Source organism: Tamandua tetradactyla, chromosome 12, assembly GCF_023851605.1.
Source record: "Tamandua tetradactyla isolate mTamTet1 chromosome 12, mTamTet1.pri, whole genome shotgun sequence".
NCBI classification, from domain to species: domain Eukaryota; kingdom Metazoa; phylum Chordata; class Mammalia; order Pilosa; family Myrmecophagidae; genus Tamandua; species Tamandua tetradactyla.
This window is the reverse complement of record NC_135338.1, coordinates 81,473,162-81,500,053: the sequence shown is the minus strand read 5'-3', so window position 1 is coordinate 81,500,053 and position 26,892 is coordinate 81,473,162. Positions and strand designations below refer to the sequence as shown.

The 26,892-nt window shown below is 41.0% G+C and overlaps 1 protein-coding gene and 1 long non-coding RNA gene across 2 annotated transcripts in view; one reads left to right on the top strand and one right to left on the bottom strand.

Annotated features, from left to right (window-relative positions):
* Window positions 1-26,892, bottom strand: part of APBA2 (amyloid beta precursor protein binding family A member 2) — a 222,297-nt gene that overhangs the window by 158,197 nt on the left and 37,208 nt on the right. The gene's annotated exons all lie outside the window — the stretch shown is intronic.
* Window positions 12,568-26,640, top strand: LOC143651629 (uncharacterized). Its single transcript, XR_013160079.1, has 3 exons — window positions 12,568-12,676; window positions 25,366-25,539; window positions 26,386-26,640. It is a non-coding gene; the product is annotated as an uncharacterized LOC143651629 (long non-coding RNA).

Here is a 26,892-nt window from a genome sequence, read left to right as displayed (position 1 = left end):
ACTCTTCATCCAAACACAATTTAAAAAAAAAAAAACAATACAAGCACATGCAGAAAAGGAATCTTATCCCCTTGTAAACATATCAGAAAAGCATAATCTTTACATGAACAGCAAGCCCTAGGATAAATGATTATTGAAAAAGTTGGTACAAAATGAAATGAAAAACAGAAGTGATTTACATGGTATAGCAGGCTGAATCATGTAACCTATAAATCAACATTTTCTTCATCTTAATCCAGCCCTGTCATTGTGAACCCACTGTAAATAGGACCTATTGGAGATGCTATTTTTAGTTTAAGGTATGACTAACTAAATCAAGTTGGGCTTTCATCCAGATTATTGGAGTCCTGACACAGAGGGAAGAGGCCTACAGGAAGAGCCAGAAGCTGAAAGTCAATAGAATACCAAAGAGAAAGGACAAGGTGCTGCCATGTGCATTTCCATGTGATGGAAAAGCCAAAGACCAACGATCACCAGCAACCTGCCCCAGAACATCACGGTCTTTGGGGAGAAAGCATTGCCTTGCTGGCACCTCAATTTTGGGCTTCTCCTAGTCTCAAATGTGTAAGCCAAGAAACTTGCATTGTTTAAACCAACCCATCGTATAGTATTTTTCTTAGGAGCCATGAAACTGAGCCACATGGTCAGAGTTAAATGGGAGCTAGGATTATTGTACTGATGGCACTAGATGGCAGGTGAAGTGAGGAGAATTTTATGTTGATTCTGTGATGTCACAACAGTTGGAGACATGTATCCTATGGGACCATGTTGTGTCTGCATACACACACACACACACACGTGCACACACAGATGTGCAAATCAGAAAGAGGGGAAGGGAGCCTAATTGATTTGAGACTCCATCTACCAACTTTCTGTCCTCTTAGCCTATTTAACCCTCTCCTTGGACTTTATTTTTTCATTCAGCAAAAGAAAAGAAAACAGAATGTTTGCCCTCTACCATATTGTATAAAATTTTCTGCAGCTAGCTTTCCTGATGACTTTACTACATAGAAAAAGTGAACTGAGTTTAAAAAAGCAGTCCTTCAAAAATAATGATAATAATAAAAGGAACCCGAAAATATGCATCTTGTACACCACTTTCAAAACCACTGGCATGTGCTTCTGCAGCTGTTTTGCACCAGGCTGTGTACTGTGTGTTGTATTATTCAGGTTTTACAGAATTATGAGATGGGTTTAACATTATTCTGCCACATTAGAAAAAAAAAAAAAACACGAGAACAGACAAGAGGCAAAGTTGCCCAGCCTGAAAATTATATTTCACCTTGAATAAGCAGTGAAAAGCTCTAGTGCATTTCTGAAACTTATGAATTCAAAAAGCTGGGCAGGCAGTTAGGTGGTTCTGCAAATACCGCCCCACTTGAGAGATGCTGGCATTTCCTTGGCTGTCACAATACCGCAGACAGGCTCCGTGAGGAAATGCTGCACTCTTGCCAATTCAGGCCTAGACACCTTAGTGAGAACATTTCAGGAACCACTAAATGATTCAGATCCACGTTCGTCATTCAGCTCCCACATGAATTTTGTGAGCTTTTAGCTCCTTTGATCCTTATCCATTTTTAGTTTCTTCATTTCAGTCACATGGGAAATGCCATTGGTCAATAAGCATCCTAGAGGCCACTTCCATTTTCTGGACTCCTCACCTAAATGTGTCTTCCTGGACAGCTGAGGGATCAGGAAGCTGACGACTGGGTTTATGTGCCAAAACACATGTTGATTTGTGGGGCAAATGTTTGAAAAGATACCCTACGTTTCCTTTTATCTCTACAGTGAGAACTCCAACAGAATTTCAAGCTCTTTTGTTTATCTGTTAAATATGACGTTAAACATGCTTTTAAATATGATGTTAAACTGCTTTTATCATCTTAAAACCAGTCCAATTTTGTCTTAGTTCAGACTGACCCATTGGGACTGGTTTGGTACCATCAGAACCCATCTAATGGGGCTGGCATGGCACATCCAAGATCCAGTATGGTCTCCTCAGAACTAAGTGGGAACATGAGCAGATGTGATACAAATGCCACAGTCTGGTATACAGCACCCCCAGATATTCTCCTGAAAGCAGTCTTACCATGCTGGGCCCATGTTCACAAATCTTCAAAGTTTTCCCATCTCTTGGGGATTGTTTTGGTTTGTTAAAGCTGATGAAATGCAAAATACCAGAAATGGGTTGGCTTTTACAATGGGAATTTAATTTACTAACTTACAATTTACCATTCCTAGGCCATGAAAATGTTCAACTCAAGGCATCAACAGGACGATACCTGGACTCTGAAGACAGGCTGCTGGCATCTGGGTCTCCCTTGTCACATAGCAAGGCACGTGGTGATGTCTGCTGGTCCTTCTCTCTGGGCTTTCACTGCTTTCAGCTTTTGGCTTCAGTGTCTCCCTCTCTCAGCTTCTCTGTCACTCTTCTCTGAGTTTCATCTCTTCGCTTCTGTAAGTGTTTTGTCCTCTGACTCCAGTCAGAGGACTAAGACTCAGCTTGAATGCAGCAGGTCACTTTTCAATTGAAATAATTAACCAAAAGGTCCCACCTCCCACAGGAACGGATTAAAAGAACAGGACCTTTTCTGGGGTGTGTACAACCTCCAAACTACCACAGGGGTGAAACCCAAACTCAAAGGAACCTCATACCGCCATGTCTCCTGTCACAATCCCCTCTGCTCCTTCCTTCTGCCTTTCACCATTACATACGTGTTTGTGCACACAAACACGCATGCACACACTGGACACAGGTACACAAACACATATACTCACTCTTGGTCACAGCTATATTAGGCTATGAGAGTTCTCCTATATACCAGTGCCTAGAGAAGTATATGGTACATCGTAGGCCCCCAATAAACAACAATGAATGAATGAAAGCACATACACCCTGACTGTCTCCCACTCTTTCTCTGCGACCTCCTATTTTCTGATTTTCCCCTCCTTTCCTCTCCCTGCTCCCTGCAGAAGGTGCTGGCTCACAAGCCACCCCACCCCCAACCATGGTACAGGATGCCACAAAACTCAGTTCTTGCTTCAGCAGTAGTCCAAGACCGTAGGCCTCCAACAGTGCCACACAGGGAGGGGTCACCTGTGTGTGACCTGCCTGCAAGCCACTCATCATTCGATAAACACCCACAGAGCTCTCTTCAGGGCTGGGTGCTCTCACTCCCCCAAACAGTACCTTGAGACCACTGTTCAAAACCTCTCATGCATCCCCACAGCTTTCACGAGAGTCGTATCCCCCACAGAAGGCAGGCCTTGAACAGGCTTCCCCAAATCATCTTTTTGACCTTAGATTCCCACCCTCCCTCCCAGTTCTGGCCTCTCCAACTGTTTGTTGCTGCCTAAATTCCTAAGGCTCTCCCACTGCCAGACCCCAGTACAGGCTGCTCCTCCTCCAGGAAATCTTTTCTGATTATCTGGAAATACCTTATTTCTGCTCCCAAGCACCCTTAGCCCAGGGTACCCTCTACAGCCTTGGAAAATTAGAGGTTCCCTTCTCTGTGGTGTCACTTCCTTTCAGCTGCCACTCTGCAGCTCTCTTTATCTGTTTCTGTCCCATATGTAAGATAAAGGCCTAGGAAAGGCCAATCAGAAAATCAGCTAATCAGACAGCCACAAACCAGTGAGGAAGAAAGGGCCTAGGTAATGCTGGAGCCTGTCACTCATCCAGGCCAACCTGCTCAAGAAGATACTCAGTGTTACCCAGAGTCCCATGGTTCTCAACTCCAGTTGTCTCCAGAAATTCGGAGGCCCTGCTAGAATGAGGGTGAACCAATTCCCAGGCCCCTGGGTCTAATCACAGCCCCTCCTTTGCTACGGTGCCCACCGCCCCCCTCCTTGTCCCTTGGCCTCTAAACAGTATGCTCTGTGTCCATGCAAATGTGGCTTCCTTTTCTCCCTTTTTGGCCTAAACCACCCTTGTCTGTGATACAAATGGGGGCATGTTGCTCTCTTGGCCCCAAGGTGCTCTTCCATCTGGCATTGACAGGTACCACCTTTTTCCTTCCCAATGCACTGTCTGATACCTTCTTGGATCTAAACCAACCCCCCCCCCCACAGAACCGTAAAAAAGAATATGGCATGTGCCTCAGGGTCAGGAATTCAGTCCCATCTTACTCGGGGGCCAGGCACTAAGCAGAACCTCAAGGTAGGATTTGGGGAGATGGTGGTGGTCTCGCCAGCAGCAACATTTATTTCATCTCCCTAAATCCCCACATAAAAACAAATAGAGCCACTACCTTAAAACCTAAAACCCATGTCAAACATTCATAGTGCAACTAGGTGACATTTCCCCACAAACCCCAAATAACAAGCAGGTGGGAACAAACAACCAACAGCCTCGAGACTTGTGCGGTCTCACCATCTGTGGAAGGGACCGAGGGAAGCAATGGGCATTCAGGAGAGCCTGAAATAGCCACCAGGATGCAGGGGGACGCCTGGCAGGCCAGGGGAGGATGGGGACAGCAAGGAAATCTGCTTACAGCAATCCTGGGGCAGAGTTGCCAGCAGAGCCCGAAGCGGTGTCAACGCTCAGAATCAAAACCACAATTTCTTTCCAAGTCAGGACTCGCACTAAGGAAAACCCTCTGAAATGGCATCAAAATTGAGTAAGGCAGGAACTACAGAGTAGAAGGAAAGAGGAGGTCCAGGTAAAAGTGGGTGAGGGGAATAGGGCTCAGGAAATCTCAGAAAGCAAGCTGCCACACAATTTTGTTTTGCTTTAAATATGAATCAAAATAACAGAAGCTCTGTGAATATATAAAAGCTATCCTGAATTGCACCACCTTCCAAAAGTTCAGAAAACTAATTTCATGTTAAAAGGAGTAACAGAAAAATACAAAGATCAAAGAGCATACTAAGTTATTAGAAGAAAAAAGAATAAGGAGCAAAATAATATCCCTCCAGATAATGAAAGCACGGTAGAAAGCTATGGCCCTAGAGCAGATCAAAACTGTAATTTTCCTTTCAAAATTGAGCTGAGATTAAGAAAACAAATGAAAGATCAACAAGAATCAAAATTAGAAAAACTCAGAAACTAGATGATGGAACTCATAAAGGAATTAGGAGCAAGAACAACTGTTTCAGAAATGATGTGCACAAGAGCGAATAAACAGTGAGACAATGCCACAAAATAATAGAAGATGAAAAGGAGAAAAGATGCTGAAAGTCAAAAACAAATGAAAAATGAGGCAAAAAAAAAGTTCTAAAAGAGGTGATAACTACTGAGGCACAGCAAAGAGGATACAACATATAGATTACAGGATTCTTTAAAGAAGAAAACCAAAGCAAAGGAAAAACAAACACCAAAAACTTTAATTCAAGAAAACTTTCCTGAATTAAAAAAAAAGAGACATATTTGAAAGAGCCCATCACATTCCTGAGAATAGTAATGCAGAATGACCAACAGAGAGACACAGTCTAGTAAAATCACTAGATTTAACTGCCTCAACCCCCACCCCAACAAAAAAAAAGAAAGAAAGAAAATATCTACAAAGCATAGAGGAGAAAAGATCACATCGAAATAAAATAATGAAATTAGATGACCGACAGACATTTTGACACGATGCTTAGCTCCAAAACAAAAATGAAGTAATATATTTAAGACACTTAAAGGATTTACTCTCCAGAAAACCTGACTTTCACGTATGAAGACCACGAACAAAATGTTATCAGTATGCAAGAACTTGGAGGTTTAGTTCACACTCAGCTTTCTTGAGGAATCTACTGGAGAAAGCTTCAGATAGTCAAAATCTGAAGCTCTTTCAACATAAGAACTGGTGGAACAGGGCACAGCAGCTGCTAGAGTCAGCGAATGATGAAGGAACAGATATTACGTGCTTCCTATAGTCTTGGCAAAGATATGAGACTTGAATCATAGGAAGCTACTGGATCCAGCAGCCAAACAAGGAAAACAGAGGACAAAGAGACACACTGAACTATACTATGAGTGTGCAACCACCCAAAATAAGGCTGGGGCACATTCTAGGGGTCAAACAACCCAGAATATTCAACAGAAGTTTTATAAGGAAAAGAAAGGGATCGAAGGGGGAACATGTAATTTACAAAAGACTTATACAGCCATATCATCTTGTCTTCCTTTGGGTCGCTTAAACATTATTTCTAGCGCTCCATTTTGATTTATTTATATTGCAATAAAACTGTCACAAAAAGAAAAAACAATTAAGGAGAAACAAAAACATTCTCAGATTAAGGGAAACTAAGAGAATTGTTACTAGTAGACTTACCTTTAAAGAATGGTTAAGGAAAACTCTCCAAACAGATAGAAAATGGTAATGGAAGACTGGAACCTTCCGGAAGGAAAAAACAACTGAATGTATAAAAATAGAAGTACCCATCTGCCAGGGGGGCTGAGAAACTAACTGCCATGTTGCAGGTAAGGACCATAGCTTTGCAGCAGGCAGGAAAGAGGGACCCCTCATTTGGGGAGAAAGTAGCACCCAACAGCACTCAAGCACTCCCACTGAGAAGCTTAAATGGACCTTCCTGCCAGGCCTGAGCTGGTATGGTTTTAATTTCAGTTCCTACAGAACCAGAGGACAGGACCATCTCTGGAAAAAGGATGTCTCCTGCTCATCAACTCTAAAAGGATCTACAAATTGAAAAGAACACCCATCAAGCCAGAGCAAAACCAGAATTAGAAACAGGTTTTTCAAAATATGAACCTGATAATCAACTGAGAAACACACACGTGCCTTTATTCACTGAAGACTTTCGTGCCCTCTTCTTTACCTTGCACCCTTTCAACCAGCTCAATACATCATGACCCTTTCAATGCCCCACCCAGAGTGTTCAATCCTGGAAACCAAAATGATCTCCTAGGCAGCTTTCAACAAATACTGATTCCTGTATGTAAGGTCCTTTCATTGTCCAGGAACTGGGAAAAACTATCCATGTAAATAAGACTCTAATCATCTGAGTCTAATAAGTCAAAGATGCACATTATAACTAGGTGTTCCAGTTTGAAGCTATTATGTATCCCAGAAAAACCGTGTTTTAATCCTGATTCAATCTTTTTTTTAGGGTAACTGTTTCTTTTAATCCTGATTCAACATTGTAGGGTGGAAACTTTTGATTAGATTATTGCCATAGAGATGTGGTACACCCAACTGTGGGTGGGAACTTTCGGTTAGATGGAGATGTGACTCCACCCATTCAAGGTGGGCCTTGATTAGTTTACTGAAATCCTTTAAAAGGGGAAATATTTTTGAAGAAACCTCAGAGCCAATTCAGATGCTTAGAGAACAGTTGCTTCAGAGCTTACAGAGCCAACAGGAGACCCAGATGTTTGGAGATGCAGCAGCTGGCAGACATTGCCATATGCCTTCCCATGAGATGCTAAGCAAGCAAGAACCCAGAGTTGTGTCCCAGAGATGCTAAGCGAAGGCCCACAGATGCCAAGTGAGGAAACCGCACAGGAAACTGAGGCTGAAAGCAACAAAGTCCTGGAGCAAGGAACCAACAGATGCCAGCCACATGCATTCCAAGATGAAGAAGTGTTCTGGACAGCATCAGCCTTTCTTGAGTGAAAGTAACCTTTTGTCGGTGCCTTAGTTTAGACATTTTCTTGGTACTAGAAGTATAACCTGTAAATTTATTAAATTTGCTTTATAAAAGTCATTCTATTTCTGGTTTAGTGCTTTCCAGCAGCATTAGCAAACTAATAGACCGGGTATCCACTAAAAGAACAATAAGGGAATGCATATTTAACAAGCTATTAAGGAGGGGGTGGAAAAAAATTTTTAATTACTTAATAAAGAAGGCAAGGAGACTATTAAAGGTGACTAGGACTGGATCAAAAGGTCTTAAGAGCCAAAGCAGAAGACGCTTCCACTGGCCAAAGGCAGAACGATTTGAGTTTCAATAAAGATAATAATTGCAATGGCTTGAAATCTATGTAGTTTCAAGCCTATTAGATCAGAATGATACTTTAAAAAAAAAAAACTGATCACATTTGGAAGACCAGGGGAAATAAGTTCATCATCTAAACGGGTAGGAAAAGTGAAGGAATCACATGCTTATCTGCCTTCTCTACATGATCGGCCCTCTGGGTAACCACACAGTGGACAAGGGAAGGTATCTCTTAATAGAAGCATTCCAGCTGATAAATTAAAGAAAAATGGCAGAATAAAACTATGACTTCATTTTTAAGTATTTTTAAAATAACTAATAATGTCTAGGATCTACCTTAGACCAATGAAATCTCAACCTCCAGGACTGGGGACCAGGCATCCATATTTTAAAAGCACTCTCTGGACAACTGCACTGCACAGCCAGTCAAGAATTGCCGGATTATCCCTTCAACCCCTTAATTTCTCATTTCTAATCAGCTACTACTTCTATTCACCTCGGCCAGCCAACCATCATCTCCCCCAAGACTATTTTCCTCCATCTGGAATCTCCTTCTAGCCATTTTTCCTTTCCAAAAGCCACTCAACTCATCACAGCCCTGCTCACTTGATTTTTCACAAAGCTGAACTGAGTACTTTTTACAAGTTTATTGAGGTGTCATTTGTGTACTACATCTTTCATCCATTGTAAATATATACTTTGATGATTTTTAGTGAAGGTACGCAGTTGCGCAACCATCACCACAATGCAGATTTAGAGACCTCTAATAATCCCCAAAAGTTCCCATACTCTGGCTTAGGCAACCATCAGTCTGCTTCCTGTCTCTATACATATGCCTTTTCTAGATATTTCCTATAAATGGAATTGGACAATATGTAGTCTTTTGGGTCTGGCTTCTTTCACTCTGCATAATATTTTCAAATGAACTGGTTATTTTTAAATGTACATGGGGAGTTTGGTATTTAAAGGAGTCCTGGATGAATCTACCAATAAGCAAATTAATCATTTCTCAGTATGACTCATCATCCCCCCCACATCCATTTCTTTATTGCATAAGAATGATTTTTTTTTCATTCTGACACCTGTGAGGCAGGCCTTGCTCTAAGAAGCAGTCTGAGTCCCTGGTCCAGGTGACAGGTTTGGCTGCCTGGACCATCATGCCCATTTTTTTTTCATCCATTTACATCAGAAACCCATTTAACCCTGAAGACTTGGTTTCCAAAGAGTGAGCCTAGGAGCATGCAATTACCCAAGACATCAGAGAATTCATCTGCATGCTCACACTGCTGGGAGACTGAATGCATTACGCATTCTAGCACCAGTTTCTAAGGTGTACAGCTGCCATGTAATTATGAAAATTCAAAGTGCTCTTAACGTCATTATAGCTTTGCCTTGTGAATGTGTTCCAGTTCCCACTGGTAAGTTGCATAAGGGCAGAAGCCATCCCTAATCTACGCTGTGCACCCCGTGCTCCTAGCCCATCAGAGGCAACCTATGAAAACTGTTCACATATTGAAAACGCTGCAGTAGGAGCACGGGCCATGGGGAGCGATGAGTCAATTCTCTCTTATGTGTGATTGAAAAGTTCTATAATGGAACGTCAAATTTAACACACAGAGATTTGCTCAATGAATAGTTACTGAATGACTAAAACAGCATTAAGAGAATGGCTACAGCCCAGAGGGGAGGGTCTTGGAAATCTCCTGATATTAGAAAGCCATTTCTGGGTAAGTAAGCCCTTATCAGATATGTAGTTTCCAAATACTTGCTCCCATTCTGATACATGCAACAACATGAATGAACCCTGAAGACACCCTGTTGAGTGACATCAGTCAGGTACAAAAGGACAAATATTACATGATCGTGCTCATACGAAATGATCAGAATAAGCAAATTCGTAGAGTCAGAAACTAGAATACAGGTTACTAGAGGCCAGGGTGGGGGTAAAGAATAAGGAGTTAACATTTAAATGTAAGTACAGAATTTCTGTTGGGACTGATGGAGAATTTTTGGTAATGGGTGTTGGTGATGGCAGCACAACATTGTGACTGTAATTAACAGCACTGAATTATAAATCTGAATGAAGTTAAAAGGGAAATTTTAAGTTGTCTATATGTTATGAGAATAAAAATAAAAAGCATCTACAGGATCATACAATATAGTGAACCCTGATATAAACTATGGATATAGTTAATAGTTAATAGTACAATAACAATAATATTCTCTCATTAATCATAACAAAGTTACCACACTAATGCAAAATGTTAATAATGGAACCTGCAATCTGGGAACTCTGTAGTTTCTGCACGATTTCTCCATAAAACTAAAAGATCTCCAATAATTTTTAAAGGCATTTCTGTATTCCTCACCCCCTCAAAAAAAAAAAAACCTACTAAAAAGAATGCTCTTCCTGCTTTGTAAGTGTAATGAGGTCCACAGAGTTTTGGGTTGTCTCCTAAAATCTAAGTTTGGTCTGGATTGGGTAAGCACTGGAGAACCCAGAAGTCATTAAAATAAGGCTGAGCTGCACTTTACATGAATTCTCTTCAGTCCCACCCCAAACGGAGCAGGCTATGGGCAACCATGAACCAGAGCTATGTACTGCTAGCATAATGAAACACTAAAATCCAATCATTAACTCTCCAGCAAGAAACTTATATATGAACAAACACAGTCCATTATCCCAGCCTCAAACTGTTCTGCTACACCTGAGGAGTTCATTACTTTTTGACAGTAAAAAGTATATGGAGTTACTCAAAATGCTACATTCTTATCTTCATATATCTTTGGACTTAAAACATTTCGCATGTGCCTCCTATATCAGTCAGGGTAGGTAAGGTTGTGCTGCAGTAACAAAACATCCTGACTCACAGTGCCTTAAGCCTGAAAATAGTTTCTTGCTTGCTTATTCCAAGTCCACCATGAGTTCTAGTCACTCTTCTGGGAAGTTTATTGGGGTACCTCCTCCCAGGAGGGTTGTGATTGGGGAAGAAAGAGTATGGAAACCCTCTCAAAGCTTCCACCAACCTGTCACTTTTGCTCACATTTTATCAGCCATTGAAAGTCATTCACATTTAACTTTGAGGAACTGGAGAAGCACAATCTTCCCATGTGTCCTGAAGGGTGAGCATAAAAAACCCCAGTGACCAAACTAATGCCTGCCATTCCTCTGAAGACAACCATGGCAGTGGACTTGTCACTCAAATGATCCCCACAGGTCTCTCAGCTTTTCTGCCTTCAACCCAGAAAGCAAAAAGAACCCACTCACAAGCAAATGTGGAAGGTTTCATGCAGCACTGTCACACACTGGATTATATAACTGGATGTGGTTAAAAGGGAAGCTTTAGGTGGTCTACATGTTACTAGAATAAAAATAAAAAGCAACCGTAGGACTGTATAATACAGTGAACCCTAATGTAAAAACTTGGACAATTATAATAATATTCTCTCATCAACTGTAACAGCGCTCCCACCCATCAGCGGCAATATCCTGGATATACTCTGTTCCCATGTAACCCACCAATGTGGCATGGGAGAAGCTCGGTCTTCGATCACAGCAATATCACCACTCTAAACTTGATCTACAGTCAAACTTCCCTTTCCCCTCTCAAAACAATACCCTGCACACACTTTTCCCATCACAAAACTCCTGCTCAAAAGTCTGCATTGCCTCCCATGAGCCACTGGATAAAGGCCAAATATCGTAAATTGGAATACAGCATCTTCCAATATCTGGCCATTTGCTGCCTCTGTGCAGAGACAGGGAACCCCCTGGCCATGCCCAAATCCTCCTTCTGCCTCCCCTCCTTTCTTCAAGTGGTCCCACCTGCTTGGGAAGCCCCCTACCTGTTCTCCCTTCACACATCTCAATCATGCCTGCCTCTGGGCTCCCTCGGCATGCCCACGTTTTAGAACTCCATGATTTATAACTCTTTCCCTCACACCCTGCCTCCTCAACTAGAAAGTAAATTCCCAGAGGGAAGGAAGGCTTTGCCACATGGACACCCTGCCACTGCCCTGGCACTGGGCATGGGGGTCTGAACATGGTCGATGCTTTGCTGCTGAGGACGACCACGTTGGAGCTTATATCAGAGCTGCTGAAGCTGTAATGTGGCCATGGATCATGGGGGTCTTGGCTTCTGAGGTCCAAGGTTCTGCATTTCCCACAGCCCCAAGGAATAAGCAGGCAAAAAAGAGAACCCACACCAACCACCTGAGCAGATGGCCTGGCCTCATGTAATGGAACTGCACCGTCAGGGCCCAGCACCACAGCTCCAGCCTGGGGGAGGTCACTGCAGTCCAGTGTCCTTCAGGAGCCCAGCATGCCCTCCCTAGGGCACCTGAGGAATGCTCTGGAGAACACCCTGTATAATTCAAATGACGCATATGTCCTTGCAGATGGAACGGTCGTTTAACTTCATTGACTTGACTATAAAACAAATTTCTTAGACCCTCTTCGTTACCCAGAAGAATTCCCACAAAAGACACATTTCCCTCAATATAGCAGGTGGGCAACTACCATAAAATTTCTTTAATGGAGCTGATTTTCTTCTAGAGCAATTTAAATAAGCCACAATGGCACAACAATTAAAATAAATGATAATAGTCTAAGAAGCCACAGGAGGAGGTGGGGCAAGATGACAGCATAATGAGGTGTGGAATTTAGTTGGTCTCCACAGCAGCTAGTAAACAGCCAGGAACCGTACACAACAACTGCTGGGGGAACATCAGTGAGCGGACACACAGCATACACCAGTCTGGACCTGGTGGAACAGCTCATACCCCACACAACACTGTAAGTTCCCCAAGCCACAAAGGCCAGCACCCCTCCCCCACAGGCACAACAGGTCAATTTCCCAAGAGGAAAGAACACAGATTTTACTAACAGCAAGGGCTTAACTCAACTAAACTCAAATTGCAGAATTAATGAACAAATTTGACTACTGAAGATAGATAAGCCTGGAATAGGCACTAAAGATGGCAGGAGTTTTTGCCCCAGCAGAAAGGGGGCTGGGCTTACGGGAAAGAAAAAAAGAGGCTTTTTGAGTCAGCACAAAATATTGGAAGTGGACTGGTACCCAAAGAAAACTGTGCACACAGAGCCTGAAGATACTTAGAGCCATGCGCCAACTCAAGCTCTTCATTGACAAACCCAAGAGCAGGGGTATGGCTCTGAAATGGTGAAATGGTTTTTTTTTTTTGCTTTTTTCCCCACACCTTAACAGCTTATTAGATAGAACTGGAAAGCACTCTCAGGCTCCAGCACTGCCCAGACAAGGGCAGAATTAAGCTTGTCTGAGAGACAAAGTAACTAGTCAGGTGAAAGGAGTTAATTTCCTAAAGGATGTATCTTCTCCAAGAGAAAGGTATGGCCCAGCTCAAGTGGAATCCCTCCTTCAAGGAACTCGGGAGCCACAGGGACTGGAAAACAGAAGCAATTAAAACCATCCTACAACCTCACCTCTATCTTAACCATGCCCCCAGCAGGGAGAGTCTGCTGATATTAAAGGCACCACATCACTTTACACTGGTGGGAAGCCACAGGAAGAAAAGTGCCACATGCTGGGCAGGATAGGAAAAGCACAGAGTCTAGAGGCTTCATAGGAAAGTCTGACAACCTGCTGGGTCTCACCCTCAGGGAAAACTGATGTTGGCTACTCTTTCCTTCTGAGACATAGGCCTGCCTGGTCAGAGAAAATCTGACTGGAGTCTATAATATCTGAGGAGACCCTCCTCAAAACATAAGGCTCCATATAGGCAGGGCAAGGAACAGAAAAAACAAGAACTGAAAAATTATCATCAGTTAAACAGAACCTATGCTAGAGGTCTAGAATTAGTTGAACCAAAGGTCAAAAAAACAGAGAACAAAGCTATCCAGCTAGAAAATCCTACATAAAAACATGAAAACAACTGCAGAATAAAGTAATTAAGGAAATCAAATGCCTAGATACCAGAAAAAATAAGAGCCATACTAGGAAAATTGAAGATATGGCCCAGTCAAAGGAATAAACCAACACTTCAAATGAGATATAGGAATTGAAACAACTAATTCAGGATGTTCGAATAGACATGGAAAAGCTCATCAAAAATCAAATCATGGAGTTGAGGGAGGACATAAAGAAGACGCTGGGTGAACAAAAAGGAGAACTTGAAAGTTTGAAAAACCAATCACATAATTTATGGGAATGAATGGCACAATAGAAGAAATGAAAAAAAAATGGAAACCTACAATAGATTTGAAGAAACAGAAGAAAAGATTAGTGAACTAGAGGACAGAACATCTGAAATCTGACACACAAAAGAAAATACAGGTAAAATAATGGAAAACTAAGAGCAGGGTCTCAGGAAATTGAATGCCAACATGAAGTGCCTGATTATACATGTTGTGGCTGTCCCAGAAGGAGAAGAGAAGGGAAAAGGAGGTGAAAGAATACTGGAGGAAATAATCCCTGAAAATTTCCCATCTCTTATGAAAGACGTGTAAAATTACAGATCCAAGAAGTGTAGCCTACTCCAAACAAAATAGATCCAAATAGACATACTCCAAGAAACTCACTAACCTGACTGTCAAATGTAAAAAACAAAGAGAGAATTTTGAAAGCAGCAAGAGAAATGCAATCCATCAGATACAAGGGAAGCCCAATAAGACTATGTGTGGATTTATCAGCAGAAACCATGGAGGAAAGAAAGCAATGGTATGATATATTTAAGATTATAAAAGAGAAAAACTGCCAACCAAGAATTCGATATCCAGCAAAGATATCCTTCAAAAATGAGGGGGAAATTAAATATTTTCAAACAAATAATTACTGAGAGAATTTGTGACTAAGAGACCGGCTCTGTAAGAAATATTAAAGAGAGCAATATAGGCAGATAGGTAAAGGAGACAGCGGTCTGGAGAAGAGTGTAGAAATGAAGACCATCAGTAAAGGTAAAAAGAGAAAAAAAACTGGATGTGATATATAAAATCCAAAAATAATATGATAGAAGAAAGCACTGCCTTTACATGAATAACCTTAAATGTTAATGGATTAGCTCTATGACCCAGCAACAGTACAACTTGGTATATATCCAGAAGAGCTGAAAGTAATGAAACAAACAGACATGTGCACACCAATGTTCATAGCAGCATTATTCACAATCAACAAAAGATGGAAACAAACCAAATGCCCATTGTCAGACGAGTGGATCAACAAAATGTGGTATATACATACAATGGAATATTATGCAGCAGTAAGACAAAATGACGTCCTGAAGCACATAACAAGATGGCTGAGCCTTGAGGACATAATGTTGAGTGAAGTTTCTAAGACACAAAAGGATAGATACTGTATGAGTCCACTTTTATGATCAGCATAAAGGTATAATGAGACGCTTATCATACAGAAGGAGATAGGGGACTTAGAGATACATAGATGCAAGAGCTGGGTGAACCATTAGCTAATGAGGTTGAACTCCAATGTAAGGGAATAGATAGGAGCAAAGGAGTTTCTCTAGTGGGTCTAGAAGTACTATTACCATATTGAAGATGAACAAGACTGAAAGGGGTTGTACAGACCTATGTGTTCCACTAACTCACAGTAGAAATATGAATGAGTTCTTGTAAGAATTACATCAAAGATATGATTCTTATATAAAGAATGTTTAAGTCCAGGGTACAGGGGAAAAACTGCTATTGTATGCTATGAGCTATGTTCAAAAGGAAACCATCAGTCCTACCACAGCAACAGCAGAGGTATATAATGGGGTGAGGGACAAGAATTAAGAAGAGTTTAGACTTCCTATTTGGAGGTTGTGTTTATTGGTTTTCTGGCTCTTGGGGACAATGAAATTATCTAAAATTGAGAATGTTGATGGACTGTGGACTTTGGGCCCTCTTCATGATGCCCCATGAATGCAGGGGGCTGAAAGACGCACTGACAGAGAAGTAGATTGGTGAACGATGGTGTTTACTTATGAATGAAGATTGTGCTGCTACAAAAAGGTAGCTACTACAAAAAAAAAAAAGTATGTCGTGAGGCATGCAACAATGTGAATGAACATGTGGGACACTTGGTGAGGCAAAATAAGCTAGAAAGAGAAAAATAACAATGGTATGGTCACCTTTAGAAAATGCTTACAAGAAAACAGGGGCCTAGACTATAAGCTTTTAGAGCAGGCACATTAAGTCCAGAGTGGGGATCATTATTTCTGGATTCTGAAAGGCTGCTTTATATATATAACCTGATATTTAGAGATAAGAACGAAGCCGAACAGGCTGGGGTTAAAGTCATTCAGAACATAGAGGTAAGGAAGACAGATACACATAGTCTTTGAGACCAGTGGAAGAAAGGTTTATTTGATCTGGAACTGAAATTTTCTGTAGTGCATAATCTAATTCAATCTATCTGTATAGCTCATTTGAACAACTGAAACACAGGAAGCACAGAATAAGAGGTCCTTTAATCCTGTATAGATTATTGTAATGCCTGGAAACATCCCAGAGTATAATAAACAGATAATCAAAAAGTATTGGCAAAGTCCCCTGAGGGAAGGGAGAAAGACTATGGAACTATTAAACCTTACCATCAGGGAATCTCCTGATACTGTATCAAACTTTATAGATACCCAAATCAATAGGCCATGCCCTCGATCATAAGGCTTACTTTTGGGAAATTTATGTAGGTAGCGGAGAAGTTTAGACTACCTATAGGCATGCTGAGAGTTATCTCTGGAGGACCTCTGTTGTTGCTCAGATGTGGCCTCACTCTCTCTAAGCCCAACTCTGCAAATGAAATCATCGCTCTCCCCTCTACGTGGGACATGACACCCAGAGGTGAAAGTCTCCCTGGCAACATGGGAGAGGACTCCCAGGGATGACTCCAGACCTGGCACCGCGGGATCAACAATTCCATTCTGACCAAAAGGCGGAAGAGAAATGTAATTAATAAAGTATCAGTGGCAGAGAGAGTTCAAATAGAGGCGAGAGGCTACTCTAGAAGTTGCTCTTAGGCAAGCTTCAGGTAGACCTTGCTACCTATCATAACCTGCCAACCCCCAACCAGAACCATACCAGCCAATTCTAAAGAACACCTAGGGCAATATATAAGATTCCACAAGGGTTCCAGGCACTAGAGTAACTTTTCAGAAACCTAAAACCTCCAGAGTCATTCTTGGTCCAGATAAATCTTGAAACCTAGCCCAGCCTCTCCAGAACATCAGACCCTTCCAATATTAAAAATTGCCATAGCCCAAACAACTTCAAAGAGAGGTATGGAAAGATCAAAAGTGATGGTGGAATTATACATAGAAGATAGGACTTAACAAATAAAAAGAATGCTGAATCATTAAGTCAATACCTCTTTAAGTCTCCAGTATTTTAGAGCAGCTAGAAGTAAAAACCTAAAATTGCGAAATTGTAACCCAGTCACAGTCTGAAATACATTCTACAATTAATTGTGGTGCTGTGCTTTGAAACTGATAGCTTTTTTGTATATATGCTATTGTTCACAAAAAAAGAAGGAAAAAAAAGTTGATTGTGATTATAAAAAATTTTTAAGCCCTCTAGCCTCCTATACTCTGGAGCAGCTAGAAGGAAAATATGAGAGGATAGTATGGTGGCCCATGACAAATTCTGGGATCTGTCTTCTAACCACTTGTGAAGAGTGTTTTGAAAACTATTGCTTTTTATTTCTTTGCTTTGTATATATGTTATACTATAAAATAAAAAAAGTTTTAAAAAGTTAATGGATTAAACTCCCCAATAAAAAGACATAGACTGGTAGAATACATTTAAAAAAAACAAAAACAAACAAACAAAAGGATCCATCTATATGCTGTCTACAGGAGACTCATTTTATACCCAAGGAAAAAATAGGTTGAGAGGGGTGTACCAGTGGCTCAGTGGTAGAATTCTCTCCTGCTGTACTGGAGACCCAGGTTCAATTCCTGGAGCTTGCACACGCCAAAAAATAAATATTAGGTTGAAAGCGAAAGGCTGGGAAAAGATGTTTGTTGCAAACAATCAGAAAAGAGCAGGAATAGCTGTACTAATACACAACAATTAGACTTCAAATATAAACCAATTAAAAGAGACAAAGAAGGACACTATGTATTAATAAAAGGAGCAATTCAACTAGAAGACCTAACAATCAAAATTATTTATGCAAAGAGCCAGAATGCTTCAAAGTACACAAAGCAAACACTGAAAAGAGAAATAGGCACCTCTACCATAATAGCTGGAGACTTCAATTCCCTGCTCTCATCAATGGATAGACTATCTAGACAGAGGATCAATAAACAAACAGAAAATTTGAATAATACAATAAATGAACTAGACTTAACAGACATTTACAGAACATTACACTCCACAACAGCAGGATATCCATTTTTCTCAAGTGCTCATGGATTATTCTCAAGGATAGACCAAATGCTGGGTCAAAAAGCAAATTTCAATAAACTTAAAAAGACTGAAATCATACAAAACACTTTCTCAGATCATAATGGAATGAAGTTGGAAATCAATAATAAGCAGAGGGCAAGAAAATTCACAAATATATGAAGGCTAAACAACAAAGTCTTAAACAATCAGTGGGTCAAGGTAGAAGTCACAAGAGAAATCAATAATTATCTTGGGACAAATGAAAATTAAAACATAAAATATCAAAATTTATAGGATGCAGCAAAGGCAGTTTAAGAGGGAAATGTATTGCCTTAAATGCCTATATTAAAAATGAAGAAAGTAAAAAATCAAGGAATTAATTGTTAACTTGGAAGAACTATAAAAAGAACAGCAAACTAACTCCAAAGCAAACAAAAGGATAGAAACAACGAAGGTTAGAGCATAAATAAATAAAATTGAGAACATGAAGACAATCGAGAAAAGCAACAAAACCAAAAGTTGATTCTTTAAGAAAATCAATAAAATCGATGAATCCTTAGCTAGGCTGAAAAAAAAGAGAGAGAAAGAGGATACAAATAAAGAAAATCACAAATGGAGGATAAAACATAACCACTGAACCTGCAGAAATAAAGGAGGTAATGAGAGGAAATTTACAAGCAACCATATGCTAATAAATTTGAAAATGTAAACAAAATGAACAACTTTCTAGAAAGGGATAAACAACCAACATTGACTCAAGAAGAAACAGACGACCTCAACAAACCAATCACAAGTAAAGAGACTGAATCAGTCATCAAGAAGCTCCCAAAAAAGAAAAATCCAAGACCAGATGGCTTCATATGCGAATTCTACCAAGCATTCAAGAAAGAATTAGTACCAAACCTGCTCAAACACTTCAAAAAAATTGAAGAAGAGGGAAGTCTACCTAACTCATTCTACAAAGCCAGCATCACCTTAACACCAAAGCCAGACAAATCACTACAAGAAAAAGAAAATTACAGACCACTCTCTAATGAATATAGATGCAAAAATCCTCAACAAAATACTTGCAAATCAAATCCAGCAGCACATTAAAAGAATTATACACCACAACCAAGTGGAATTCTTTCCAGGTATGCAAGGATGATACATTAAAAGAAAATCAATTAATGTAATGCACCATATCAACAAATCAAAGCAGAAAACCAGATGATCATCTCAATTGATGCAGAAAAGGCATTTGACCAAATTCAACATCCTCTCTTGATGCAAACACCTCAAAGGATAGGAATAGAAAGCAACTTCCTCTAAGATGGGCAAAAGACATGAACAGACATTTCTCAGAAAAGGGAATACAAATGGCTAAAAGACACATGAAAAGATGCTCAACTTCTCTGGCTATTAGGGAAATGCAAATCAAAACCACAACGAAATATCATCCGATACCCACTAAAACGTCAGGTACAAAAAAATAAAAACGGGAAACAACAAATGCTGGAGAGGATGTAGAGAAAGAGACATACTTATCCACTGTGTTGGTGGGAACGTAAAATGATACGGTGGCTCTGGAAGGCAGTTTGGCGGTTGCTCAGGAAGCTAAGTATACAATTGACATATGATCCAGCAATCCCATTACTAGGTATATATTCAGAGGGATCTGAGGGAAAGGACATGAACAGACATTTGCACACCAATGTTTATAGCAGCATTATTTAGGATTGTCAAGAGATGGAAACAGCCCAAATGTCCATCAACGGATGAGTGATTAAACAAGCTGTGGTATATACATGTGATGAACTATTACTCAGCTTTAAGGCAGAATAAAATCATGAAGCATGTAACAACATGGATGGACCTAAAGGACATTATGCTGAGTGAAATTAGCTGGAAACAAAAGGACAAATACTGTATGGTCTCACTAATATAAACTAACATTAATGAGTGAAGTTTGAGAATTGAAGTTAACAGCACAGGTTATCAGGAGATAGGAACAGGGAAGAGATTGGGCAATTGGTGCTGAAGGAACAGAGGTTGCACAACAGGACTGACTATAAAAATTCAGAAATGGATAGCACAATACTAACTGCAGCACAATAATATGCGTACACTGAATGAAGCTGAATGGGAGTATGATTGAGGGAAAAGGGCTGAGGGCATGTATGAAACCAGAAGGAAAGATAGAGGATAAAGACTGAGATGGTATAAATTAGGAATGTGTAGAGTGGACAACAAGGGTCATTAAATGTAGAAATGAAAAAACATTTTTCCTTGAGGGAGAACAAATAAATGGCAACATTGCAGGGTGTTGAAAATAGACGGTATATGGGAAAAAGTGCAATCAATGCAAGCTAGGTTCTACAGTCAACAGTAACATTGTAACATGCTTCCACTGAATATAAAAAGGCATTATGCCAAAACTAAATGTCAACGGGCGAGGGTATAGGGAAGGGGTATGGAATTTTTGTGTAAGAAAAGGAAATGTCTTCATATAAATTATGATGGTAGGGGTGCGAGAGTAGTTCAGTGGTAGAATTCTTGCCGCCCATGCAGGAGACCCAGGTTCAATTCCCAGCCCATAGACCTCCCAAAGAAACAAACAAGCAAAAACAAACAAAAAAACCAAACCAAAAAAATAAATATATAAAAATTCAACACATGGTGCTGCAATAAGGGGATACTCACATGGAAAAAGAATGAAATATGACCCCCACTTTACAGCACACACAAAAAAAAAACGGTGGCAAAGGCATGTCTATACATGTAGGTTGGATTGTACTATGTGCAAATAAAACTGTTTAAAATGAACAGAGAGAAACAAATGCTAGGGAAAATGTGGAGAAAGATATATATCTATTCACTATCCGTAGGGAAGCTGAGAGGAGCAGTCCCTCTGGAGGCTGGGGTGGGGCTGCCATAGGATCCTGCAACCCTGTTGCTCATACATACCTGAAGGAACTGAGTGTGGGAACAGGAATGGACATTTGCACACTGGTGTTTACGGCAGCAGCGTTCAAGATTCACAATGGACTGAAGTGGCCTCTTAGGCGAATGAGGAATAGAAGGGGGAACTATGGTATATACATACAATGGACTACTGAGCTGCTGCAAAAAGGAATGAAGTTGTGAGGCGTGCAACTAGGTATATGAACCTTAAGGACAGTACATTGAATGAAATGTCAGGATCAAAAAGACAAATAACTATCACGCCTCAATCATATGGACTAACTATAATATAAAAAAATTCAGTGAAAAATGAACAAAAAAAGAAAACTCGGTGAACTGAAGTCAAGAACATGAGTTATCAGGTTGGGACCTATTGTAAAGGGTCCTAGACTGTAAGCTTTTACAGCAGTCACATATATTCAGCAAGTGTAACTGTTATTTCCAAATTCTAAGATACTGCGTTGTTAGTTTACGTGCTGGTTGTTCTCAGAAACTTCGGTATTTATACGACACCTGAGACTCAGAATTAGAGCTCTGAAGCTATGAAAATCAGCCGTATCCCATACAGCAACTGTTTAAAAAGTTGAAAAAGTGATCAGACTTTGTGTAGAGATATGAATGAAGCTGATATGGATAAGGCTAAGATCAATCAGAATAGAGGGTAAAGGATGATATTGTCCATATTTTAAAACTTCAACTTCTGTGTGAGGCCAAAAGATGTCATTTGGTGCAAAATTTATATGTTGGGTAGTGCATTTCCTAATATAACTTGTATTGTCAGCTTAGCTGAACACCATAAGTACATGAACTCTTGAATAGGGCATGAGATTTTGCTGGTTTGTCCAGGTTAGTGTGATGCCCCAACATATTTCAGAGTTATCTGGGCAGTGAATAAATAAATATTTGCAAATCCCCTTGGAGGACTGGGAAGAAAGGAGGAAATATGCAACTTCCCCATTTGGAGAATTTTTTATATTCTCGCAAACAGTGAGGACTACCAAATCAGTAGGCCAAGCCCTCAATTTTGGTTTGCCCCTATGAAACTTATTCCTGCAAAGGATAAGCTAAGCCTACTTAAAATTATGCCTAAGAGAGCCTCTTTTGTTGCTCAGATGTGGCCTCTCTCTCTCTAAGCCAGCTTGGCAGGTGAACTCACTGCCCACCCTTTTACATGGAGCATGACTTCCAGGGGTGTAAATCACCCTGGCAATTTGGGACAGAACTCTCGGGATGAGCCAGGGCCCAACATCAAGGGACTGAGAAAGCTTTATTGACCAAAAGAGCAAAGAGATAAATGAGACAAAGTTTTAGTGGCCAAGAGATTTCAAACAGAGTCAGGAGGTTATCCTGGAGGTTATTCCTTTGCATTATATAGATATGCCTTTTTAGTTTATGGTATATTGGAGTGAAGTACTTGAAACTGTTGAGCTGTGTTCCAGTAGCCTTGATTCTTGAAGACGACTGTATAACTACATAGCTTTTACAATGTGACTGCGTAACTGTGAAAATGTTGCATCTGATGCTTCTTTTATCCAGGGTAAGGACAGATGAGTGAAAAAATATGGATAAAAAAATTAATAAATAATAGGGGGGACAAAGGGTAAAATAACCATAGACAGAAATACTAGTCGTCAATGAGAGGGAAGGGTAAGGGGTATGGTCTATAAAAGGAAAAGAGTTTTTTCTTTTTTCTTTTTATTTCTTTTCCTGGAGTGATGCAAATGTTCTAAAAAAATGATCATGGTGATGAATGCACAACTATGATGATATTGTGAGCCATTGTGTACACCATGTATGGAATGTATGTGTGTGAAAATTTGCCAATAAAATTAAAAAAAAAAAAAAAGACACAGGGGTTGCACCAGTGGTTCAGTATCAGAATGCTCGCCTTACATGCAGGGTACCTGGGTTCAATTCCAGGACCATGCACTGCCTGCCCCCCACCCCCTCCACCCCCGCCCAAAAAAAAAAAAAAGCCACAGGAGAAGAAACAGAAGAGAGGGAGTATAGTGTTGATTCTTCGGCAAATTAACCTACATGGCCTTAGCTAGACCCTTAGCTCACAACGGCTCAATTTTCTCATCTGTAATATGATGAGCATTGCATAGGAAGCCACAGCTTACAAATCACTAGGAAAACACAGACAGATCATGAAATCAATTGACTGGGCAACAACTGGAACTTTACAAATGAAATAGAGTAGTATATAGCATAGAAGCAAATATTGCTTCGCCCTTGAGAAAACAAAAGTTTTTCACACCACTTGGGATCTCACAGCTTAATCAGACAATGCATAAATCAGGCAGCATCCTGTTCATCAAGTAGAAGACAGCTCCGCATAGGTAGTAGAAAGGGAAAACTGCAGGGCGAATGTGGGAAGCAGGGTGAACACAGAAGGCAGTCTGACTGGCTGACATTAAGTTTCCATGGTACATATGGGGGCTTACAAAGTGGGAAGCAGATATATATTGACTAGTATGTCAGCCTGTCCATTCTAATAAGCTCTCACTACTGGGCTGAAAGTAGTTTTATCACCAACTGTTGCTTTCCTGCAGTTTTGTAGGGTGCGTCCCACTTTCCCAGAAAACCCCACAAGTCAATTGTTTTCGTCTTCTGGAAAAGCCCTTCTTGGAATGAGGGTCCCTCCTGGTCAGCCCAATGCAGATGACCATTTCATTTTATTCAACATCCCTAATGAGGGGAAGACATTGTTCCTGAAACTCATTTGGGCTCTATAATGGATATATGCATATCTTTGGTGGTGAAGTAAAATGTTTTTTATTGTGGTTTAGAATCAAAATGTCTGAAAAAGACCTATTGATTCTAGGCTCTATTCTATGAACAAACACCAGATAATGCAAGTGTTGGAAAAGGACTGAGTTAACTGTAGGACAAAGCAACGCTGAGGCAATGGGCTGGATGGGGGACGGCTGGCTCTCTGCCCTCTCTCAGTAGGAAACTAAGTCTGCTGATCAGGCCCACAAAGCAGACCACCTTTAAGAGACGGACCCCTGACAGGTGGAAATCCACAAAGGCTAAGCAACCAGGTCTTAGAAAGGTCCAAGATTCCAAGGAAGTTGGGGCAGATGGGGCAGAAAATTACCTGTCTTTGAGCCAGGCCGGGTCAAGGTGAAGCAAGTGAGGCATGCGGGGCACAGGATTTAAGGGGATCCTTGCTCTCCAGGGCAGACTCTGCATTTGCAGGACAGTGAGTGCCTCTTTAAACTGTGGGAGCCCACGGCTGAAGGAGACAGACCAGCAGCCCTGCACTTCAGAGGCTTCCTGCTGGAGGGGGATGCCAAAAATAATGAATGAAGAAGTTAGGGCATTCCATAGAAGATGCCCATGCTGTGGGAAAGCAAGCATGGCGAGGGGTTGAAAACACAGGGTTGCAGTTCGGGATGCAAGGGGGCGGTCTGAGTGGGTAGTATGGGGAAGGTAACATTTGGGCCAAAACATGAACAAGGTGATAAAGTTAACTGGGTAAGTGTTGGCAGGTAAGAAGTTTAGAAATAAAGTTAGAGAGGAAACAGTTGAGAGGTACGTCTGCCTTTTACTCTGAAGGAGATGGGGTACTAGAAGGTTCTGGAATGAGGAGGGAGGAACATGATCTGATTTTGATTTTAAAGTAATAACCCAGCTGCTATATTGAAACAAGACTGGGTAAAACAAGGAGCGCCAATATGGAGGTGGTGTAACAGTCCAGAGTAGGAAGAGGGCTGGGGCACTCATGCCTCAGCTGCCAGGCAGGTGGTGAGCAGGGGTGGGATTCTGGAGAGATTCTGAAAGCAAAGCCAAAAGGATCTCCTGATAGCTGAGATGTGGGATTACAAAGAAAGATAGGAGTCAAGACTGACACTGAGTCTATGGCCCAAGCATCTGGAAGGATGGAGTTGCCATTTACTAAGACAGGGAAACTAGGGAAGAGAAGGCAGGGAGAGAAGTTCAGAGCCAGCTTGGATCTGTTATGTCTAAAATGCCTATTAAACTTCATGGTGGTTATTCCTAAGTGTCACCTTGGCCAGGTTTTGGTGTCTGGTTGTTTGGTCCAGCAAGCACTGGTCTAATTATTATGGTGAGGGTATTTTGTAGATGGATTTGCATCCATGTAATGTGACTGAATCTATAATCAACAAAGGAGATGGCACTCAGAAGTGAGGGAAATCTCCTTATTCCATCAGCTAGAGGTCTTAAAAGCCAGAACTGAGGATTTCAGAAGTCAGAAAGAATTTGGTTCCTCTACTTTAGCCAGCCAGCTTCTCCTGGGGAATTCAACCTCACCCCCATCAGAGTTTCCAGCTTTGGCCTATCCTATGAAAATAAGACTTGTCAACAGCAGCTTGTCAAGTAGTCGTGTAAGTCGATTCCTGACAGTCTTTTAATATTTATATTTATTGCCAATTCTGTTTCTCCAGAGGACCCTAATCCTACCTCTGAGGGGAGGTGTTGTGTAGGCAATTGGATCTACCAGTCTAGAGTTTGGGAGAGAAGTCTGAATTAAAGTATGAATTTGGGATTATATGGATGGTGTGTCACCCACGAGGCTGGTCGAGGCCACGAGGGATGCAAATAGGGTTCAAGCAGAGAAGTGGTCCTCAGACTGGGCCCTGGGGGATGCTCCAGCACTCAGAGATCAGGGAGAAGAATGCGCACAGTCCAGTGAGGTGGGAAGAGAATCCAGCACAAATGGTGCCTGGAAAATCAAGGAAGAAAGCGCTTCCCGAGGGAGGGAGAAGGTAGCTGTACTAAATGCTGCACATGGGTCAAGCGACATGAGGCCTAGATTTGGAGGTTAGTACCGAACTGGGATCTGTCCGGTGTAGGCAGAGCTAGCAAAAGCCTGACTGAAAAGTGTTTAAGAGGGAAAGGGAGGAGAGGAATGGGGGAAAGCCAATATAGATAACTTTTTCCTGAAGTTCCTCAGTAAAACAAAGCAGACGAGTAGGGCAGTGGCAGGAGGAGGAAGTGAGAGCCACAGTTTTTGTTCTCTTTTTCTAAGATGAAGGCTACAAGGAGTGACCCAATAAAGTATAAGAAATGATGATGATGTGCGGTGGGGAAAGTTTTTCAAAGGAGCCCAGAGTTTTATTTCCAGTCACCAGAGAGGAGGCAGAGGACGTGGGTAGACACCAATAGGGGAGCGATATGCAGGCGGGAGTTAACCAACCACGCTGAGTCCTCATTTCATCAAAATTCTGCAGCTTGCAAAGCACTGATGAAGGCTGGGAATCCAGCTCAGAGAAGTATTTGGCCGGCTTGACCTGACCAAGGGGGCCAGCTTGTTATTCACTTGCCAGAGGATTCTCAACATTTACATCATATCAAGAACACAGATTTGGGCTCCAAAGACACAAATTTGAGCCCCTTTTCCCAGCTGCTGCAACTTAGCAAAAAGTCACATCACTGCCCTAAGAATCAGTTTCTCTCTGTGTGCAATGGAGATATGAACTCTTGGTTTTTCTCCTAGAATTACTGAGAAAAATATTTGTCAATATTCTCAGTTAATGAAAAATAAAGTTGCTAGAATGCAATAAAAGAGCATTCTTATAGAGTTCGGCTACATGCAAAACAACTAGATGTGTCACTTACTTAATGTTGTGTTATTTATATATTACATATGCACCAAAGTAATAAACACCAACTTCACAACAGTGGGTAACACAGTGTTCACAAATTTGTACTTGGATTTGTATTTTGTTCACTGGATT